The sequence below is a fragment of the Bombus pyrosoma genome, linkage group LG10 (genome assembly GCF_014825855.1).
Source record: "Bombus pyrosoma isolate SC7728 linkage group LG10, ASM1482585v1, whole genome shotgun sequence".
In the NCBI taxonomy this organism is placed as follows: Eukaryota; Metazoa; Arthropoda; class Insecta; order Hymenoptera; family Apidae; genus Bombus; species Bombus pyrosoma.
In genome coordinates this window covers 5,262,222-5,268,702 of record NC_057779.1, presented here as the reverse complement: position 1 = coordinate 5,268,702, position 6,481 = coordinate 5,262,222, and positions in this window count along the sequence as shown.

Genomic DNA, 6,481 nt, shown 5'->3' with positions numbered 1-6,481 from the left:
CGCATCGGGGACGAGAATAAAACAAGACATTGGCCAAGAGAAGATTGTTGAGGAAGAATTATCGACCCCATCTTTCCATCTAAAAGTCAAATAGAAATCCAGAAAAACCGGAATCAATCAACAAATTTTTTATTTCTCTCCTATTTACATAAATTCGTTCAGTTTAAGCGTTCTTTCGGTCGTTTCAAATCACATCGTGTTTTTTTTTTATTATTAGAAGATTCATTAATCCTTTTGAGGTAAAAGTAAATTATAGAAAAACTGTCAGATCGTCGTAATTTTTCTGGTATTATTCATTTTTATATTATATTACCGATATATACCATGTTATGCTCCGCTTTGAAAATTATGCTTAACCTTCTTTTTCAAATTTACGATAGAATAGTTTTATCCACGTTGTTTTGAAAATGTGAAGAATAACAAAGAATACAGAGTTGCGTCGACGCACGCTGGCTAGAGAAAGTGAACGCTAGTTCACATTTTCCATTAAGAGAACCGTCAAACAGCTATTAACCCCAATCTCTCTTTTCAAAAGTCAAACAAAACACCACAAAAATCGCGAATAATCAACGAACTTCTCAAGCGAATCTGCATCTACGTAAATTCATCCAGCTTAACAGCAACCATTAAAGTCTCCGCCAAAGAACAATCTCATCCCCATTGTCTGAACGTGAAGGGCAAACAAGAAAAGAAAAGAAGAAAAGACTAGAAAACTCCATCGATGGACACTGGCTAGAGAAAGTGAGTGCTGGTTCACCCTTTTCTCTACGAGAAGAGGTCTACACGGCATACGTAGACGCCGATACAAAGACAGACACAGGGGTGGGCTACGATCGGTCGAGACCCTGCGCCGGCCAATGGCGTTTCACCCCCGTGGTGAGGGTGGGTTGCTATGGTAACCCCTCGCCATACACGTACGTGTACGTAAAGGCACACCGTATACGTGTACGCGTGACGCTCAACTCTCGGGCTTCGCCAGGCCGAGGGGGATGACTACAGGGGAGGGAGAGGGTGAGAGGCGAAACCAGGGGAGGCTGGGCCGGTTAGAGGAGGGTGGCGGTGTGGTGTGGTGGCGAAGGTGAGGTTGAGTGAACGGCGCGGGGGAAACGAAGAAGAGGAGGAGGAGGAGGAGGAGGAGGAGGAGAGACGGGATACCTCTTCCACCCTTGGACAAGCCCAATCGATCGAGGTGTGCTTCGGCCGGACGAAACTCACCCTCTGTCAGCCCGCCCTCCGATCTAGCTTGCCTCGTACCACCGTTACCATCGGCACCACCGCCACCATCGCCACCACACCACCATCTACCTCTCTCCTCTACCCTCGAAAGCAACGGTGCCTGTTATTTGAATGGGGAGAGAGCGAAGAGAGAGGCGAAGAGGGGTGGCGGACTGGCGACGGTGGTCGGGGGTTGAATGTGACAGAGTGCCACCCCCGAGGGCCTCTCCCGTTGAAAGTGCGGCGAGCAGAGTCTTCTCTCTGTCTCTCCGTGTCTCTCCAGTTATCTCTCTTCCACATTCTGTCCTTTGCTCTCTATTCTGCACGGCATTCTGTTCCTTCCCTTCCGTTCCTATCTCTCGCACACTGTCTCTCCTGTGTCCAACCCCCACACCTGCTCCGCTTGGCGCTGCCTCCTGGCTCGACTGCGTAGGGTGGCTCGCAGGGGCTGCGGAGGCACGGCGGGGGTGGCGTGGACAGAAATCAATATAAGACGGGCCTCCACGTATTCCTGCCCTCTCGCTCATACCCTCCCAGTCTCCCTTATGTTTGTCTCCCCAGCTGTACACCCGTCCTTTTCGCACCCTCCTCGAACTTCAACCGCGTTCCTCGTTCGTCGAACCGAGGGGACCCCTCGGTCTCGTCTCTGTCCCGCTCTCTATCTGGGTTTCACCGGCCGCCCTCACCCCTCCCCCTGCCCTCCATCCCTCATCCACTCTGCCACACCACCGTTCCCTCGAGGGTGGACTAACACACACACACACGCGCGAGCAGAAACATACATACGTGCACGTGCAAACACGTAGCGAGGAACGCGAGCGCACGCTCTGGCAAACCAAGCATTTCTGTACAGGGTGTGTTTCGACATGTAACGGGTGGCTCTACAATGCAGGAAGAATTCTTGAGAATTCACTTACCATTAAGAAATAAACGCGTGTGAGAAATGAAATCTTCTAGTTGAGAAACAAAAAGAGTGTAAGAATAAATAGATAAACGAATTTGAAAGAGGACGAGAATAAGTTCGTTAGTTGGATACTTTTCAGATTGATCTATAAGACGTGAGAGTTGACCAATTACGTAGCGTAGCGTGCGACTTTCACCGGTTGCCGAGATACGCGGCAAGTTGTGGATGAAAAGTTCCCGCGTCGATGAAACTCTCTCCATAAATTCAGGAAAGAAAAAGGAGCAACGAAGCCTCGGTAGAAAACGAAGAAGCGTAAGAATAAGGACAAGAATAAGACAGAGAGAGAGAGAGAGAGAGAGAGAGAGAGAGAGAGAGAGAGAGTTACGTGGAAGTAGGGGCAAAGGAGAAAGCGATCTGAAAAATCTGAATTACAAATCTCCCGTCTCGCTTCCGCTGCTGAATTAACTTTCGCTTTCCTTAACCTCGCAGAAAAGTGCTTAAGGATCTGTAGGATCGTGAAGACACGCGAACTTTCTGGACACCCGTTTCGTCGCGGTATATAGGATCGATAGAAGGACAGCAAACGTGTGGGGAGAGTGGAGTTCGTATCCTGCGGATAAGGGAACGGCATCCATAAATTACGACGCAACTCTGCAGGGTAAAAGTCCTGTACAAGAGACCTCCTATGTACGGCTGAGGTCTCTTCCAGCCTCCCTTTTCGTTTCTTCGTTCTCTTCTCCCTCTCCTCTTCTGATCTCCTTTACGACCAAAGCCCCGCGAGGGTAGGCGTGCTGTGGAACTATAAATTTTATCGTTAAGTTGTTTAGAATCGCGGCCCCGTGAACCATTCCACTATCCATGCAATACCACCCCCATTCTCCACGTGGCCACGTCCCTTGACGGCCCTGAACCGGGGGGTTCTTGATTTCCAGCATTCACTTTCTACCAATTTCTCGGCACCGGATACGGGGCGCGTGACTGCAACGACAGGGAAATCGTATCTCTGCGAACGCCATTCAAACACCGCAGTGATCTAGCGATCGGAGAATTGGTACGGAGTTTCTTTGATGGAGCAGCGGAGAACGTGTGTGACAGGGTTCAGGTGTATAGAGGTCTCGGTTAGGTTTATATAGTGGATATTTAGGGTTTGTTGAAGAAGATTGATGTTTGGTGGTTTTACGAGGGAAGAAGATGGAAATGGTAGAGGTTTTTGGATATTATTAGTGAGAAAGGAAAAAGAGGAGTATTTTTGCCATCATGATTAAAGTCAAAATTTAGTAATTTTGAAATAGGGGGAAGATGGAGATGGTTATTATTGGGGAGAAACAGAGTCGAGCGTTTTTTATATGATTAAAAGTAAAGTTTGACGATTTTATGGATTTTCAAAATATTCTGTGTATTTCTACGTCTTTAAATTCCGTATAAAAATTCTAATAGCAGGGAATTGCAACTTAAAAAAATCCTACAAGCCATCTGGTTTTCTATACAGCTTTTAAAACAATCGACTCGTCGCAGTAAAAATTTTCTAAAAACAACATCACCAGCAATAACGCACGATCCTATTTTCATCGTCAACTTCCAACTCATGTCCAGTTGCTTCGGATTCCCAATCATCCACAGCCTCACCTTGAATCAAACCTCCTTATCAATTTTTATCCGTAAGTCTTTGAAACCAATCCATCGAACCAATAAAAAAAAGAAGAAAAAAGAAGAAGCGAACGTTTCACGTGGCACGCAAGGCAAAAAGAAACAAAGAAGCTTCCGTCGTCATCGTCCTCGGAGAGTGGCACGTAAACCTAAGTGGGGTTGGGAGGGGGGATGGTCTGACAGGGTGGTATCGAGGGGACTGGTGAGGGTTTGGTCGAAAACGTGGGTGGTGGCCGGGCTTCGGCCCGTCAGGGGGGAAAATAGGAGAGGGTGAAAGGGTGGCTAAAGGGGGTGGAGGGGGTGGATTCGATTCCTCGAAAAACTGTACGTTTTTCTCGCCGATAGAATGGCCGGGACGTCACCTGAATACATTATGTGTTTTCCACCCCTGGGGCTAGGATATTGAAATTTTTAATATCGAAGGGTGGCGGCCGAGGGGGTTGGTCGGGCGACGGACGAGGGCGGATGGATGGAGAGCAGTCGAACGTCTATGGCTTCACGAAGCATCCCTCATGTAGCCACCCTCCCACGGCGATCCCTTATTTTGCCGTCGATATAGCCGCTGCGTATGCATGTGTATGTGTGTATGTATATTTACACGGCTACTGTACAGCACGCGTATCTGTGGATTCGTGTTTGTGTTTATGTTCACGTGTGAGTAAACGGCGACCGGGTATATGCACGAGGAACTCCGCGGAAGTTGTTGCATTATCGTTAGCCGTTACTTCTTCCAGAGGACGAGATCGATAACTGGTTGCTTTTAATTACGGTGGAGTTTTGCTTAGGTTTAGGTGTTTGGTGGTTAATTGATTGGAAATTTATAAACCTTAGGATAGAGTATTTTCGTGTTGCAGTTAAATATCTGTATGGAGATCGGAGCTCAAATTGAAGGGATGAAATGAAAATTCTTCCATTTTTCAGGAATTTTATATAGGCTCGTAGAAGGAGAGGATTTAATATTTTTCAGCATTTATGATTAGTTACTAAATATTTGCTATCCTGTCTTATCACATATAATTATAGCGTCATAGACACATAAATATTTATATTATCCTGTTGTATCTACAATTATTATGCGACAAGCTCATTAATATCAATCATTTCCTACATAGATAAATAAGATACGTAGATTATATTGATATTATTATTTTCAATAAATTTAGACTTTATAAGTATATGAAAAAATTTCTCTTTCTCAAAATAAAGTTTATTGTATCCTATTAAAATTTTGCACGATGTGATCAATTTTGCGAAAAGTAAGGTATTTATATTTCTTATTCGATAATTAGAAAGGATTAGACTCTTGGACAACGAATACTTCGTCGACGTTCATCCATAGAATGGTTGACAACAGGAAAATATGGAGAAAACGGAAACAAAGGATGTCTGTGTCTTTTCCTGTTCAATGGTTTTCGACTCGTTCGATGGTTAAGGAGGGTCTAAAGAATCCTTCGCTTTGAGATCTGTGCTATTCAGTCTTTGATCAGCTTTCTTTGCAACTTGAAAAGCTCATTTCGTACTTGTTGCTGCTTTTGAATTGCATTTCTTAATGGCGACATGGGAATAAATTCAAAGTAGGGAGATCCATGTAATTTCAAAGACGAGATAAAGAAAAACCAAGCCAAGTAAACGAAAGGAACAATGCGATGAATAGTTTCTTTGATCATTCTTTATCGTGTCCGCTGCCTTTGCTTTGAGAAAACATTTATATGATACGATAGAAAATAAGAGATCGATTTGATAAATAATTGTTTACTGATTAACTCGTCTAAGTGAATTTATCGATTGAAATATATTTTAAAATGAACATGTATAACGTTCACCTAATGCATAAAACATTTGCAACATTCTAAGTTCTGAAACATGTCGATGATAATAAAAGTTGACTGTCATATATCTTTCGTTTCGAGATATTTAAAGTTTTTCGTTTGATACGTAAACTGAATTCTGTTTAACGACGCAACGACTCAATCCAAAGGCTCAATTTCTATTATTTTGCAAAAATAGTTTCAGAGTATTGTAGTGTAAATGGACGCAATGCAAAATAAACGATAAACTCACTCTTTTCTTAGATTCTTTACTCTGGCCACTTTTATAATTACCGGCACAAATATTTCTATGATTTCAAAATGTTGAACAGATTCAGAACACATAATTTCAACAACTGCTATAATTTCATTTTTGTCCTAAATAGAGTTGAGATTGAGACATTCGTGAATTAAAATTTCTGCTTTCAAACTCTCAGAATAGCATGGTATTCGTGGTAACTGACATTTGACTGATACTGCAATTACAAAAGTAGCGAGTTCAAAACAGTTAGGTGGTGAAAAATAGGGACGATAAAACGCTGATCTCAATTCGAAGTTCGATAATACGAGCATAATCAAGGGAATTTTTCGCATAATGGAACGTAATATTATCAATTATCACTGATTGCCACGTAATTAATATAATTGCAGCGCGAGAGTTATAACTGGTTTCGAATAGCGGAACCCATACTGAGAGAGAAAGTTCAAAGAGGAAGGTTTTATGCTTTAATTTCAATTAATTTTTTCATTTATATAGCTTATGCCAAAATTTTCTCTATGTAACAGAATATTTCAAACGAAATTTATGAACTCAAAATAAAAATAAGAAATAAGATATAATAATGTGATTCACTAACGTATATGTAATATATTATCGCACAATTCAATGTAACTGTCTTTTCCAAGA